The sequence below is a fragment of the Xiphias gladius genome, unplaced genomic scaffold, assembly GCF_016859285.1.
Source record: "Xiphias gladius isolate SHS-SW01 ecotype Sanya breed wild unplaced genomic scaffold, ASM1685928v1 HiC_scaffold_1474, whole genome shotgun sequence".
In the NCBI taxonomy this organism is placed as follows: domain Eukaryota; kingdom Metazoa; phylum Chordata; class Actinopteri; order Istiophoriformes; family Xiphiidae; genus Xiphias; species Xiphias gladius.
In genome coordinates this window covers 584,242-598,271 of record NW_024401804.1, presented here as the reverse complement: position 1 = coordinate 598,271, position 14,030 = coordinate 584,242, and positions in this window count along the sequence as shown.

Here is a 14,030-nt window from a genome sequence, read left to right as displayed (position 1 = left end):
TACGACATTCATTTACATTCTACACTTCTACAGTTGCAAATGAATTAGACGTGATGAGTTTTTGAGGCTCATGATCAAAAAAATAAATACAAATATATATATATATATAGAGAGAGATAGAGAGTCAATGTTCCTAGGTCGGACTGTTAAAGGCTTAAAATGTAGTTATTGAAATTTATTAAAGGCATTTAGTATTTTCCACCAGAATTCTGCTCCTAGTACTACGAAGGAGGCTTTAAACAGCATTAAGACCATCGTGGATTGAGATCAACTGTGAAGAATATACATTTTAACAGTTCAACGAATAAAGAAAATGTTGGGGAAAAGATGTTGATGTTAGCTCATCAGAAATGTCTTACTAAAGGTGAGGTTTGTGCCAGTCGCCCTGCACATATGCAGCTTCACTGGGCCCCCTTTGCCTTTGGATAGATCCATTACAAATAACTGAATCAGCAAGTAAACACGTGCATCTGTAGAGGCTTGAATGTTATTCAGTAAGTGAGCGTCTATAGTGCACTGAAGAGAGTCTGCACAATCTGAACTCTCAGCATATTTCCATCGCCGTGTTTTAGGTCTTCTTTAGACCCTGTGCATTAAAACAAAGGTGGAATCCTTCCCACTCTGGCGCCTACACTGAGTTGGGATTAATTCATTACTGTGTATATAATAATAATAATAATAAGACTTGGTGAATTAAGGTGCACTAGTTTCCAACGAGTGCTGAGAGGCTTTAATGCTGTTTTAGATCCAATAATTAGTCCATCAAACAATTTATTCAGCCGACAGAAAGTTTAATTATAATGCTAACAATGTAAATCTCAAAGTTGTAAATAGAAATAAACTTTTGGACTCCAGGCTTTTTAAGGGACCCTCCCCAGTTGGGGCCCTGGATACTTAGCTCCACTTGAGCCCTCACTTCTACAAATTTGGACTCATGACCTCAGAATAACTCTAAAATCTGCATCACTCCCACGCCAATACATTAACCACCGCTATCCTGATTGCTGTGTTGCACAGGCTACGTGCAGTGCAGAACAACAACCGGAGTACCTCGGACGAAGTGTTTTACCAAGGAGTACTTGAATGCACCGCAGGGGGGCTTGAAGCAGGTACTGTGAAGGAGGATGGTGGTGCAGAACATGTGACGGGGCTTTGGTAGCGTGTGAACTCCTGCCAGTGTTCAGGTCTGTGTCTGATGGGAGCGAGAAGTGAGGGGAAGGGGATTAGTTGGAAAAAAAGATCTGGAAACTCTCAGCGTTAGTTTTGTGTCTTTGTCGAAGAAAGACTTTTGATAGGTCCTCACATTGGTCTTTTGTGCCCTAAAATGATAGACTCAGTTGTTCATACCATTGAACTACGTCATTTTCTTCCTTGAATTAATCATTTCTACCCTTGAATTACTAAACCACGCTCTCATATTGTGTGACGCTGACAATAACAGGTCTCCCAGATCTTTGCTTCTGATTACCAAACTGGAAAAGCCTGGCAGCTAGTCTGTAAATGACTCACCAAAAGATTTCATGAATAAATTTGGACCAAGAAATGTTATTGTAAATACGATCTCTGTATAAAAGTAAAAGCACGTTTACTGCCATTCTTTTCTTTTTTTTGTGTGAGATTTCACGTGTACTGAGATATCACTAAATGTAATGAAACTACTGCATCAGCTGTTAAATGTCCCAGACACAGATCTGAGAACTGAGACCAGATGGATGCCAACAGTCACGTGCCCCTGAAATCTGCAATTAAACCCACCTACAAAGCAAATAGTGCTAAGTAGTTCTGCTTGCATCTGTTGTTCGTATTTTCCTTTCTGTTTTAAAAGCAACAGGAACGAAGTGAAAAGGTAAAACACAGCCAAAGTCAGTTCAGCCTTTTAAGAGTGGTCACCTGCGTTTGTTTATGGTGTAAATCCAACATAAAACATACATGTATTTGTTTTTGAATTTTTGTTTGGAGTGGTTGTTGTTTTGTGGGCGGTTGTTGCTGCTTTTTGTTTACCACGGCTACTACCACTGGCAATATTTACCAAGATAATATTTACCAGGATTTGTGTTAATGTCCAACCTGGGCAGGGTGAGAAATTTAGACAAACAAGGCTTCAAGGTCAAACACACAAACAAGATTACACCCATTTCAGTCTGTTTCAGGTAAATGAGATAAGAGATTGGTCTGGTGTTATTCTGTGTTTTTAAAACAAATCCCACGTGCAGACTCAGAACACCAGCGTGTTCGTCCGTCTCTCAACACCTTCTGACTTCCCTCCTCTTGTCTGTGGCTCTCAGCTCCGAGCCCATTGGTTCCCGCTGAAGACGTAGGTCTTTAAAAACACCTCACAAATATACCGTTTGATTTGTTTAAAAAGGCTCCGTAATTTTCCTAAAACAGCTGCTCACTGTAGTTTTTATCAAACAAACCGGAGGAAACTGTGCATGCGTTGGGGACTATTTTCAGTGGTGCATTAATCCTCATCTGCTGCGATTACTGAGTGTCTGGGGCAGCAGGACAATGTGTTTGGGACTCAAAATAAACTACAGTGTGTGTGTGTTTGGAGTAATGAAGGAATGTGACTCCCAGTGCAACTGTGTGACTCACCGATGTACTTATTATTTTCAGGACAACAATGGAGCTCTATGGCTCAGAGGAACCAGATACGTCAAACTTTGCCTACACACACACACACACACACACACACACAATACTTGTTACAGGGAGACCAACATTGTTTGTTTGGTTCTGCACATGGGACATTTTTACATTAAGACAAATCTAGAATATTAGCCAGAACTAAGCCTTTGAAAACATGTGTGGTGTAAGAAAACAACTTAAATACTTCCAGAGCTGCTCCTGGATCAAGACATGCAGGGTCTGATCATGCAGGTCGAGGCCTCCCTGGTAAGCTCTTCATCTGCCCCTCTAATGTTCAAAAGAAGCTGAGAGCGCCTCTCACCCAGCCCACAAAAACAATATTGGTTTTGGACTCAGTCGCGGCTCTTGGATGGGTGTGTTTCTGTTTTTGGGATCCTATGAAATGCGGCTCCACTGTGGACTGAAATTTCTTAACACACCAAGTTGAGCAGGCACCATGTTGAATTTAAACACAGTGTAACCTTGAAATATTTGAGATTCGCCCATAGATTCTAATATTAAACCATTCTAAAGTATTAAGAACTGAATCCCGCAGACACTGTAGACATAAAAAAGAGTCCCTGCTGCAGAAAATACATTTTACATTCTGTAGATCATTTTTGGGACATGCTGTCTTCTTCATAATAAAGTCCAGTAATCATCTGACTGAGATATAAAATTTACATATGTCATGCACTCTTGCAGTAAAGTTAAAAAAAGACAGAAAAGAAAAGAAATTCAAGGTCCATAGAAAGGTCTCCGGCGTTAATGTCCACATTCACATGGTAAAAATTATATAAACATTGGGTGCTTACATTAAAATCAAGAAATACATCTATAAAATAATATTTATAGCTGAGTCGTTCATACAATGTTTACAGTCAAGTAAAGTAACAAATGAACAATATCAAGAAAGACAAATTACAAAAAGGAAAGAAAGTTTTAGTTTTAGCTAGGTGGACCTAATAAACCGCCAACTGAGTGTGCATGAAGAGAAAAGTCTGCATGAAAATTGGTGTCTATATAACCGACATGAATCTTTGCATATTTTCATTTTCCCAGGCCCTGTGAAAGAGGGGGTGGTCTAGCTTTTTCTATAGCTTAGGAATTAAGTGCCATCCTATTAATTTTGGTAGTTTTATTTCCTTGAAGTTTTTCTTAGTCATGAGCCCTTCTGTCCTACTATGCATCTTAATTTGTAGGCCCCCTAAATCAGTCAGTTTTATTTCTGAGTTTTTCGAGCTTTTATCCATAACCGTCATAACTGAATGTGAAACGGGGGCTTATTCTTGGTGATTTTAATATTCATGTATGTTGTCCTTCCCTTTCCCAAACCTCTCATTTTTTAGATCTTATAGACTCTTTCAATCTCATTCAATCTGTTAAGGGGGGCGTGCATACTAAAGGCCTTGTACCTTAGGCCTTGTACTCTCATCTCTTTCCTCTTAGAGCCTTAATTTGGTGGGTATGCTTGTAACTGAACATAAAGCCATTGTTTTGAAGTTCTACTACAGCTCTCTACTCCCCGTCCCTACCCCTACATAACGCTCTCACATGCTCAACGCTGGTTCTGCGGGCAAATATTGTGATGCTTCTAATTCAACAACCTTTGATTCCATTATTGCTCCTCCCGATCCAGATGCCCTGTTAAATTCGTTTAACAATCGGGGCCTATCCATCCAGCCTTGAACAAACTGCACCATTTAAAAATAGAAAACAAAAATCAAATAACCTCCCCTGGCCGAACGATCACACTCGAGCCCTTAAAAGATGGCACTGGAAGGTCGGAAAGTCCCAAATAACACAGTCTAACCTTAAATACCAAATGTTAATTCATCAGAAAGCAGTCAAGCATGCGAGATCGGCTTACCTTTATGGATGACTATCTAGAAATAACCACAATCCTAAAGTTCTTTTTAAAGGAATGAATTCTTTCATTAGTGGTCCCGCCACTTCTTTTCCTGAACCTGATGTTGAGGAGTTTAAAAAAATTCTTGCTCATTTTGTTGATAAGGCGGAGACTATCAGGTCCCAAATCCAGCCTGACTCCATTCCCCACGCTAATTCTGCCTCTTTTACCCAGTTTCAACCCTTTACAATGTCATTGTTAGAGAGTACAGTCCTCCTCCTGCATCCTAAACATCCTCCAGGCTAAGCTGCTCCAGGAGGTATTTTCCACTATTAGTTCCATTATTTAACAAAGTTTTAACAATTCACTCACCCCTGGTTCCTTTCCCTTTGTTCAAGAAACCAAATTTTGACCCCTTTCTTTAACTAACTAAAGACCAATTTTCAAACTGTCTTTTTTTTATATAAGTTTCTGGAGAAAATAATTTAATCTCACCTGATATATTTTTTGAACAATAATAGTTTTTTTTTAACAGTTTCTGGTTTCATAGCACTTCAAAGAACCGAGACAGCACTTGTTAAGGTTATTAATCACCTATTGCTAACTGCAGACAGAGGTGACTGCTCGATTTTAGTTCTTTTACATTTAGTGCCGCCTTTGATTACAGTTGATCATTGCATCCTCCTACATCGCTTAGAGACCTGGTTAGGAATCACGGGCATGGCTCTTAGTTTACTACATTTGTCCCTTTCCAACAGAACTTTTTCTGTCGCCCTGAGTAACTCTCCTTCCACCACTGCTCAACTGAGATGTGGTGTCCCTCAGGGCTCTGTTCTTGGTTCTCTTCTTTTTTCCATATACATGCTGCGTCTTGGCCAGCTTATTCAAACTCACAATATACTTTATCATTTTTATGCAGACAACACTAATTTTTACATGCCGTTAAAAGCAACTTTTCCTAGCAGCCTAGCTGATCTCACAACTTGCATCTCTGATACTAATTATTATCCTGGATGTCCCAAAATTTCCTTAACTTTAATGATGATAGGTCTGAGGTCAGTCTGTCTGGTCTCCCTACTTCCATCTGCTCTGCTCTAATCTTGACTGTCTGTCAAATAACATTAAGTAGGCTACTAAGAATTTAGAAGTAATATTTGATGCCAACCTCTGTTTCGATAATCAAGTCAAAAATGTTGTTCAGTCTTGTTTCTTCCAGCTCAAGATCATTTTAAAATTAGTTCATTTTAATTAATTGCTGATTTACAGAAAGTTGTTCAAGCTTTTATTTCTTCTTGGCCTGACTATTGCAACACACTTTACTCGGGTATCAGCCCAGGCTCTCTTCACTGCCTCCAGTTGGTACAAAATGCTGCTGCTCGACTCATTACCAGGCCAAAGAGACATGATCACATCACCTATGCGATTTCCTCCCTGCATTCGGTCCCTGGTGGATTTTGAATAGATTTTAAAAGTTTACTGGCACCTACGTACCTTGTACCTGGTCTGTGCCCTCCTCATCTTTGAGACCCATGGATGGAGCCCTGCTCCCAGGTCACAGTTTGTGACAAAGGGTGACTGGGCTTTTGCTATTAAGAGCCCCAACACTGTGGAGTCTTTAGCTCCTTTCCCTTTCTCTTCATGAAAGCTTATGGAAATGTTTGACAGGTTTTTATTTTTAGTGTTTTATTAATACTTACTTTATCTTGATCTCATTTTATTGCTTTTACTTTCTTTGTGCTCATGTTTCTTTTTTTTTGTTGCTTTTGTCTGGTTTTATTTCTTTTTCTAAAGCACTTTTTAACATTGTGAAGAAAATGCTATGTAAATAAAGTTTATCATTATTATTATTATTATTATTAGTAGTAGTAGTAGGAGTAGCAGCAGTAGTAACACTAGTAGCAGCAGTAGTAGCAGTAGTATCAGTAGTAGTAGTATCAATAGTAGTAATAACGTGTATATATATATATATAATTAAAGAAGGAACCCACAATTAAAATTAGAGAAGACAAGGAATCCATTGGGCAAAATTATTAGAGAAAAGGTGTAAAGTCAGACCAGTATAGTTTAAAATAAAAAGTCTGCATTAAGGTTATGACTGAACATCCCCTGTAGTTTATGCTATTCAGCTAAAATTGTAAAACTCAGTTGCTTTTTCAGTCTAACTTATTTTAATACCACAGGGTTATGAGTCCACTCAGTGAGGTGAACTATCACCTGCTCTGCCTCTTCAAATCACACTGAGGCACTTAGCAAGTACATGTTTACATCAGTCACAGGTTTCCATTCAGTGCTTTGCCACCTTTTATTTTTGGCTGCCTGAATAAAACCCCGGGGCTTTTATCAGACAGTGTAGAAAGGCCAAGAGAGCAGAGCACCCTCCATACAAACGAGTGGTTGTGTCTCTGCTCTGTGCCAGTGGAAAACTCGCCGTGAGCCCAGCCACGAGGTGGTGATTCTTGCGTTAACTATTAATGTTAAGCCTGAGGGTTCCTCAACCGGCAAGACACATCCAACACTCTTCCACTTTGCGAAGGAACCAGGGAGCTCAGGTTCATATTCAGTCAAAGTGACAATCAGCCACCGCAGATGATCACAACATGTTGTTCTTTGACATTTAATAATCGTAGGCATTTGGTTGACTCTTTGAAAGCTAAACTAAAGAAAATATATAAAGTGCACTTTAGACCTGTTCTTCACTGGGATCTGTGGCCTAACTTACTGTACATCTGTGTGGGATCTCTAACAAAGTGTGCGACAGCGTCTGGTTCAAATTACTGTAACACATTTATCATAGCAGGATTATAGCAGTGACCCTGTAAGTGAATACATTTAACTCCAGGTGTTAGTTTATATGCTAAACATAGACTGAGAGAACACCACTGTCCTCAGTGTCCCTGGATTTTAACTGGAGTGGTTACTTTATAATTCCACCAGGGGGCGTCCCTTTACAACAAACCCCCCCCCCTCTACTCTAGGGGGCTTGGATAACTGAAGTGTCATAGACATTAATGAGAGTGGTGGATATTTGGGAGGATACACCACTTGTGCCTCTGGCCTCTGCTCTGCACCTCATCTCAGAATGAACACATACATAAATCTTCATTTCTGGGAATATTTTGTCGCGGTTACAGTCCAGATATAGCAAAAAAACAAAAAACAACTATCAAGATTCTTCAAACACTTGAAATTCAAATCCATAGTTCACTTTCTGGAACCAGTATTTGCATGTTGTGTTGCTTTCATACAGGAGTCCTGAAATGATCCAGTGGTGCCGTTTTTCAACTGAGCTGTTCATCAGCATGTTCACTGTGTAACACGTGCAAACGTCCAGACCATCTGTCATGACCTTTACTGCAAAGCGGATAAAACACACGTGAATAATCTCTAACCAGTCACTTCAGCATTTTCTGCTTAAGATATCTGTGCAACAAGAAATCCATAGACAGTTTACTTCAGTTGAAGTATCAGTACAACAATGTACAACAATACTTACTTAAGCAAAAGTACAGATTTGTAATCAGCCTCATGTAGTTAAAGTATCAGCAGTAAAACTCTTAATACAGGAGACAGAACTACATTATGTTTTTGTAGAGAGTCACAAGCCAAAAAGATTTTAAAAAAAGGATTAAACCACCGGTGTAAACAGTGTCTTGTATTTCACAAGCTCATCGTATGGATTTATTAAGTAAAATCAGAATATGAAAAGTAACTAGTAACTACAGAGTAATGAATGTTGTGGAGTAAAAAGTACAATATTTCCCACAGAAATGTGGCGGAGTAGAAGTAGGAAGTAGCATAAAATGGAAATATTCAAGTAAAGTACACGTACCCCACAGCTGAACGCAAGTACAGTAGTTGAGTAAATGTACTTGGTTACTTTGCACTTTGGATGATTTTCATTTGAGGATCGTCCCAAAGCTCCCGAGCAAATCTGTCGTTTGCTGTTATTGGGAGAGCTGGTGACGAAGTTGGATCGGAGAGAGTCGTCTCCACTTTTATCGCCTGCTCTCCTTGCGACTCCATGTGACGTCAGTGGTCGTGGGAAGACCGGAGAGCTACGAGATGCTCGGGCCGGGGTTTGTGTGGCCGGCGCTGACTTGACCACCGCATCGCTGTTTCAGGTCCACGTGTGGAATGAATTACAGAAGCACGGCGTCAGTGGGCTTCGCTGACACAGCTGACTTTTTGCATCTCACTTTAAGCAAAGATGAACACTTGCTAATGAAGGAATTTTCCTTTGACTTACAGGTTAAATGTTTTGCATGAGTGTCGGCCTTTTGCAGGAAAATGGAGTGTTGTGCTGCTCGCTATAGACTGGTGATGATTTAACGTTGCGAGAACTGCGGAAAATGACTCACTTCTTTCTTTATTTCAGATTCGAGTCTAAAGACCTTGATAAACGAAGACATTCTCACCTCCTAACGTTTATTCACTCTGTCGGAGAGAACGACCCACGTACCGTCAAAATAGAGACGACTGCGTGGACGGTCATTATTTCACAGGGAAAGCTTTTACTGTGTGTCTGAGAGTTTCATCAACCTTCTTTTTAAGGGCTTTAATGTGATGGATGGGATGAAATTTTCATGAAAGGATATGATGAAACTTTATTTTGTGCTCCAGATGTCTGTTTTAACATATTCCTCTCTGCGCGAGAAACGTCAAACGCTCTCAAACTCATCTCCGTCCTGGTGTTTCGTATGACAGCTGGGACTATGTTCCTTTGTGTTTTTTGCTGGTCTTTTTAGCCACATCACTGCTAAATTGTATATTATCCTCATGACAGACTCCTCAACACCTTTACCATGATCAAAGAGACAAGAAATAGGATTTTCTGCTGTCCCACAGCAGATAAATATATTAATGGCCATCGACCGGTTCAATCAAAGTCATGACTCAGTGGCTTCTTACTCAGCTGCTGAGAGTTCTGCCCTTCATCAGGCCAAAAAAAAAAAAAGAGCAAATGCTGAAGCAGATTTTTGTTTCCATGTTGTCAGTGTTGTTTGTTTTATATTTTAACAGTAGAAGTGTGCGAATAAAATTATTTGTTTCAGTTAAAGGTCACATCACGTGTAAAGAATACAACAAATAATCAAAGCAGAAAAAGCCGTTGAACATGAGACCTTCCTTGTCTGACTGGGACGTACTGTTTGGAGGAGGGGGACAGTGAAAATAAATAGCTTATACGACGGAGATTTTCCAAAGCAGATTCAAAAGAAATCCACCTTCTGTTTTTTATCTCAGCTATATCTGTCTCAGTGGGCCCCGGCTCTTAAGACGAGTGTTAAATCTAATTTCCCGTTTCCCCAGCTTCCGTCTATCCATGCAGGGCTGACCTCTGCCTTTTTTGGGGTCATGGCCACAACACGTTTATTTACATTTAACAAAAACCACCATCTTCCCCTACATGTTTTCGTTGCCTATACCACAGACAGGACGCTGGAAGCAAACCCCATTCTCTGGTGGGACAGTTGTGTACTTTGTACATCCTCCATCCACCTCCTGTTAACTGTGGTTCAGTCCACAAACGTACCTCAAGAAACCCCAAAAAATAAACAAAAAGAGGAGCGCTGGCGCTGGACACAATCCAGCCAGTGATTACATTGCTACCACAGTGTAATTGGGAAAACAATTTGGTTATATATATGTATATATATATACATATACACACAAATATATTAAAACGTAATTTATAAGAGACAGAGATGGACATGGTTAATGTTAACCCCCCCTGCCCACCAAAAAAAACCAAAACAAAACCAAAACAGCCCTCAGCACGTTAGATTATCACAACTACCCTTCCTGAGGTGATTCTGTGTTTAAACGAATAAATGGCATCAACACTTAATCACGCTCTGAGGGAAAGCAGGACATGTGCACATGGAAATAAGATAGAACATGAAGAGCTGCTAGACTTTTCTGTCAGGCGGAGGTAGCTCCTGCTACTCAGAGCGACCAGAGCTTCACGAGGATCAACGCAAGTCCAGTCGGCGCTCCGAGGAAACGCTGTTGCAACGAAGCCAATCCCGAAGTGCACCAACATTACAGGAGCAACGTTTATTCCCGTAGCCTTAATTACTGAAGCGCAACTGACAAGCTCGTATTGAAGACACTTTGTTGTTGTGTAGCAATTAAACTAGAAGATACGGAATGATACTGTCATTAACAATTAAAAGAGAAATTGCTCCAACAAAACAGTTACGTTAGGCGTGATCTGCTGGGAATGCGTGGAGATCGGCCGAGGTCGATGTTAGATCCCCGGCCCCATTTATTATCCTTGTACCTCTGCTTCACGTGCGCCTTAAGCAGCCTAGCAGCACCGTCATATACCCTGAATACATGAAATACTATGTAACTGTACACAAGGCAAAAAGAATCCTAAAAACAATGGCAAGTTTAGCAGGATTCTCTCTCAAGTCTCGAGCCACTACTTTCAGTGTTAGCAGAGTTCACACAGTTTATAATAAGTGGGAAATATCCAATTATGCTAACCAAACCGAGGTTATTTACTCATGTCCTCTAACGGTTTGGGCATAACGTTTCAAATGGGAGCTACGGCGTGTTATGTTATTTTTGTGAAATCTAATTTAAAATAGGCGAGATCTACATGATTAGTAGACAGCATTCGTCAAGTTTCAGGTCAGATATGTCGACCGTCATCCATGTTACCTCTTCGACCCGTCACTCTCGGTTCAGTTAGCTACACGGCACTCGCACCCGTCAGTCAGTGGGTGTACATATTTAGTAAGAACCAACCTCTAGCTAAGATTTAGTTTGTGAGGTGAAACCTGTTTTAATCTAGTCAGAAATAGGAATAGTTGGGACGAATGTCGGCAGGCTTTTTACCTGTTTGCCATCTTTAAACAGTCATTTAAATGGTCAGTTCACCTAAATTATTTAAAAGGACTCTTTGTCACTTACCCTTAGTCTTATTTACTCAGTTTAACCATGCAGATATTTTGCGGAAACAGGTAAGAAAAATATCCCGCGCGACCACAGCGTGGCCCTTGGGATGGTAATGTTGGTTCAACACTCTGGTCCAGACTGAAATATCTCAGCTATCTCAACTATTTAAAGGATTGTCATGAAAATTTTTTTTTTTTTTACAGACATTCGTGTTCCCCAGAGGACAAATTTGATCTGATCCACCGACTTTCCCTCTAGCGCCACCATAAGGTTCAAATTTGTGGTTTTGAGTGAAATATCCTGAAACCTGGATTGTGTGGAAATTTACTTCAGACATTCATGTTCCCCTGAGGATGAATTGCAATAACATTCGGGATCCCGCAGCACAAGCTTAATTCCATTCACCAGCGTTGCACTGAGGTGGAAGCACAAATCTCAGAGACATATCTCAAAACCCTGGTCAGATAAAACCAGAACTATCTGCAGGCATCAGTTTCGATTTTTCAGATTTCAGTCACTCAGCGGGGCAGATTTGGACTGACATGGTGCCGCGTCAGCTTTGCGTGCTGCTCAACAAACCACCAAACCAACACTGACAAAAGCAATTTGTGTTCAACAAGACATTTCTACGACTGACTGAGTCGTAGCTGACCAAACTCTGCTCGGAAAACAGCTCATTTTAACAGGCACTGACGGTCAGAGCTGCCGCACAGGGCTGCTCTTTCAGTCCGGTATCACGCCGACCCAGTGCGCTCTGCCTCCCCGTGTCACTGACCGGACTGATGTTCAGGTGAGTCGCCGCGCTGCCAGACTGGCGGACTCATCAGTTACTCATTAATATTCAGATATTCAACTGTGTTTCCGGGCCAGCTGTGTGAGCTTAGACCGGCTGTAATTGTTCAGACTTTGAGTCATTATGTATGTGAAAGACAGAAAAACAGCTTTCAGCTGAAATTGTCTGCCCACGCATGATGGTTTTTATATTTTTTCTGCCGTGTTCTCAAGAAATGCACTCAATATGTAAACGAGTCTGACACTCAAACAATTATTCAACTCAGTGATTCAGAAGCACATCGTGAAATATAGTGGCGCTGAGTGTGAGATTCAGGCTCATTCTTGTACCGTTTCTTTCCAAAACGTTGAAGCAAATGTGTTATGAGACCGCTTTTGATGATTTAGTTTTTTATTGTTTACTGAGGAATCAGGAAGCCAAAATGTGATGCACTCCCCGCAGTGTAGTCTGACCCTGAGCCATGAAGGAACCGAGCATCCGCTCTACAAGCCGGGGGCGTAAGCTCCACTGGGGATGGGGGTAGACATGCCCCCCCCTCACTTTTCCAGCTTCAGTGTGATGTCCTCACTAAAATCCTCTGGGTCCCGTGACGGTCCCGCTGCCAGAATCCAGGTGTGAGAAGGGAGGAGGCCATAAGATATTCATACACTCATCAGTCGGTACCATGTGAAAAAGGCAACATGCAAGGATGAAGCAATGCACGGGATTTCGTCTCCTAGGTGACGCACAGACCAACCCTCTGACTGGTGGAGGTTGCTGGGGCCATAAGCTGCTTGAGAGGAAGCTCTACAGACACAAAATGAAATCTCTATTTGATTCAGTTTGCCCTAAAATGTCTTGAAGGACACTTGACTGCGATTCTTCTGCATATAAAACAATTCCAGGAGGGTATTTAGAGGAAAACGTTGAACGCATACTTGAATTTGGTTTCACCTGAAAGCAAAACAGAACTCTACACTTCTTCATAATGAGAACCTTTACTCATTATTGTAGATACTGCTAACTTACTGATATAGTTAGTGACATTGTGAATCTGGGACATTTTCTTGGATAGAGTATCGGTACTGCAGTATTGGTGGTACCGAGTCTCTGACTAAAAGGATCGGAGTTTTTCTTCTACCTCTGCAGGTTTTCCTGACAGAGCTTGGACCTGCCGCGAGCTCATGCGGACGTGGTTTTGTCTGTGCCCTGGCCGGTTTGGGACGGACCTCCTCATTCGTTGGTAGAGTCCTCAGCATCGCTGCGATCGATGCTCTGACGGCTCAGCGGTAAATTCATCTTCATTATCTGCATACACTTAGTCACGAGTGCCACAGCCAGGGGCCTTGTTGTTTTAAAAATGAACTTTTAATGTGCACCTTTACATGCTAAACACTGCCAATGCGATGAGCCGTGAATATAAATCCGACATTCAAACACCATTTACTGTGCTGCTGCATCAGCATCTTGTTCTCTCATTTCAACTGAACTGATGATGAAATGATAAATGATAGCGTTTTTCATCTTGTGCTTTCATCTCAAGAAATCAGCGAAGGGTTTCTGAATAGAGACACGGTCGTGACCTGACTTTACTTCACTCTCAAAGTCACTCAGAGTTGACTCTGCTCTGTTTTCCGTCTGGATTTCTCTTCTTACATACAAGCAGAGACAGCGGTCAGGTGAAGTCCTTGAGGCGGCTGATGAGCGGTGACACAGCAGCTGTCAATATCATTTAGTCTGATGATGGCTGAGATGAACAGATTCCCATCAACCTCCCCAGTCACCATCAGAGACCGAGATACACAGAATGACAGCGTGATAAGACTCAACCGTCCGGTGTTTTTTTTTTTTAATGGAAGTTTATTTAATCAGGGCATG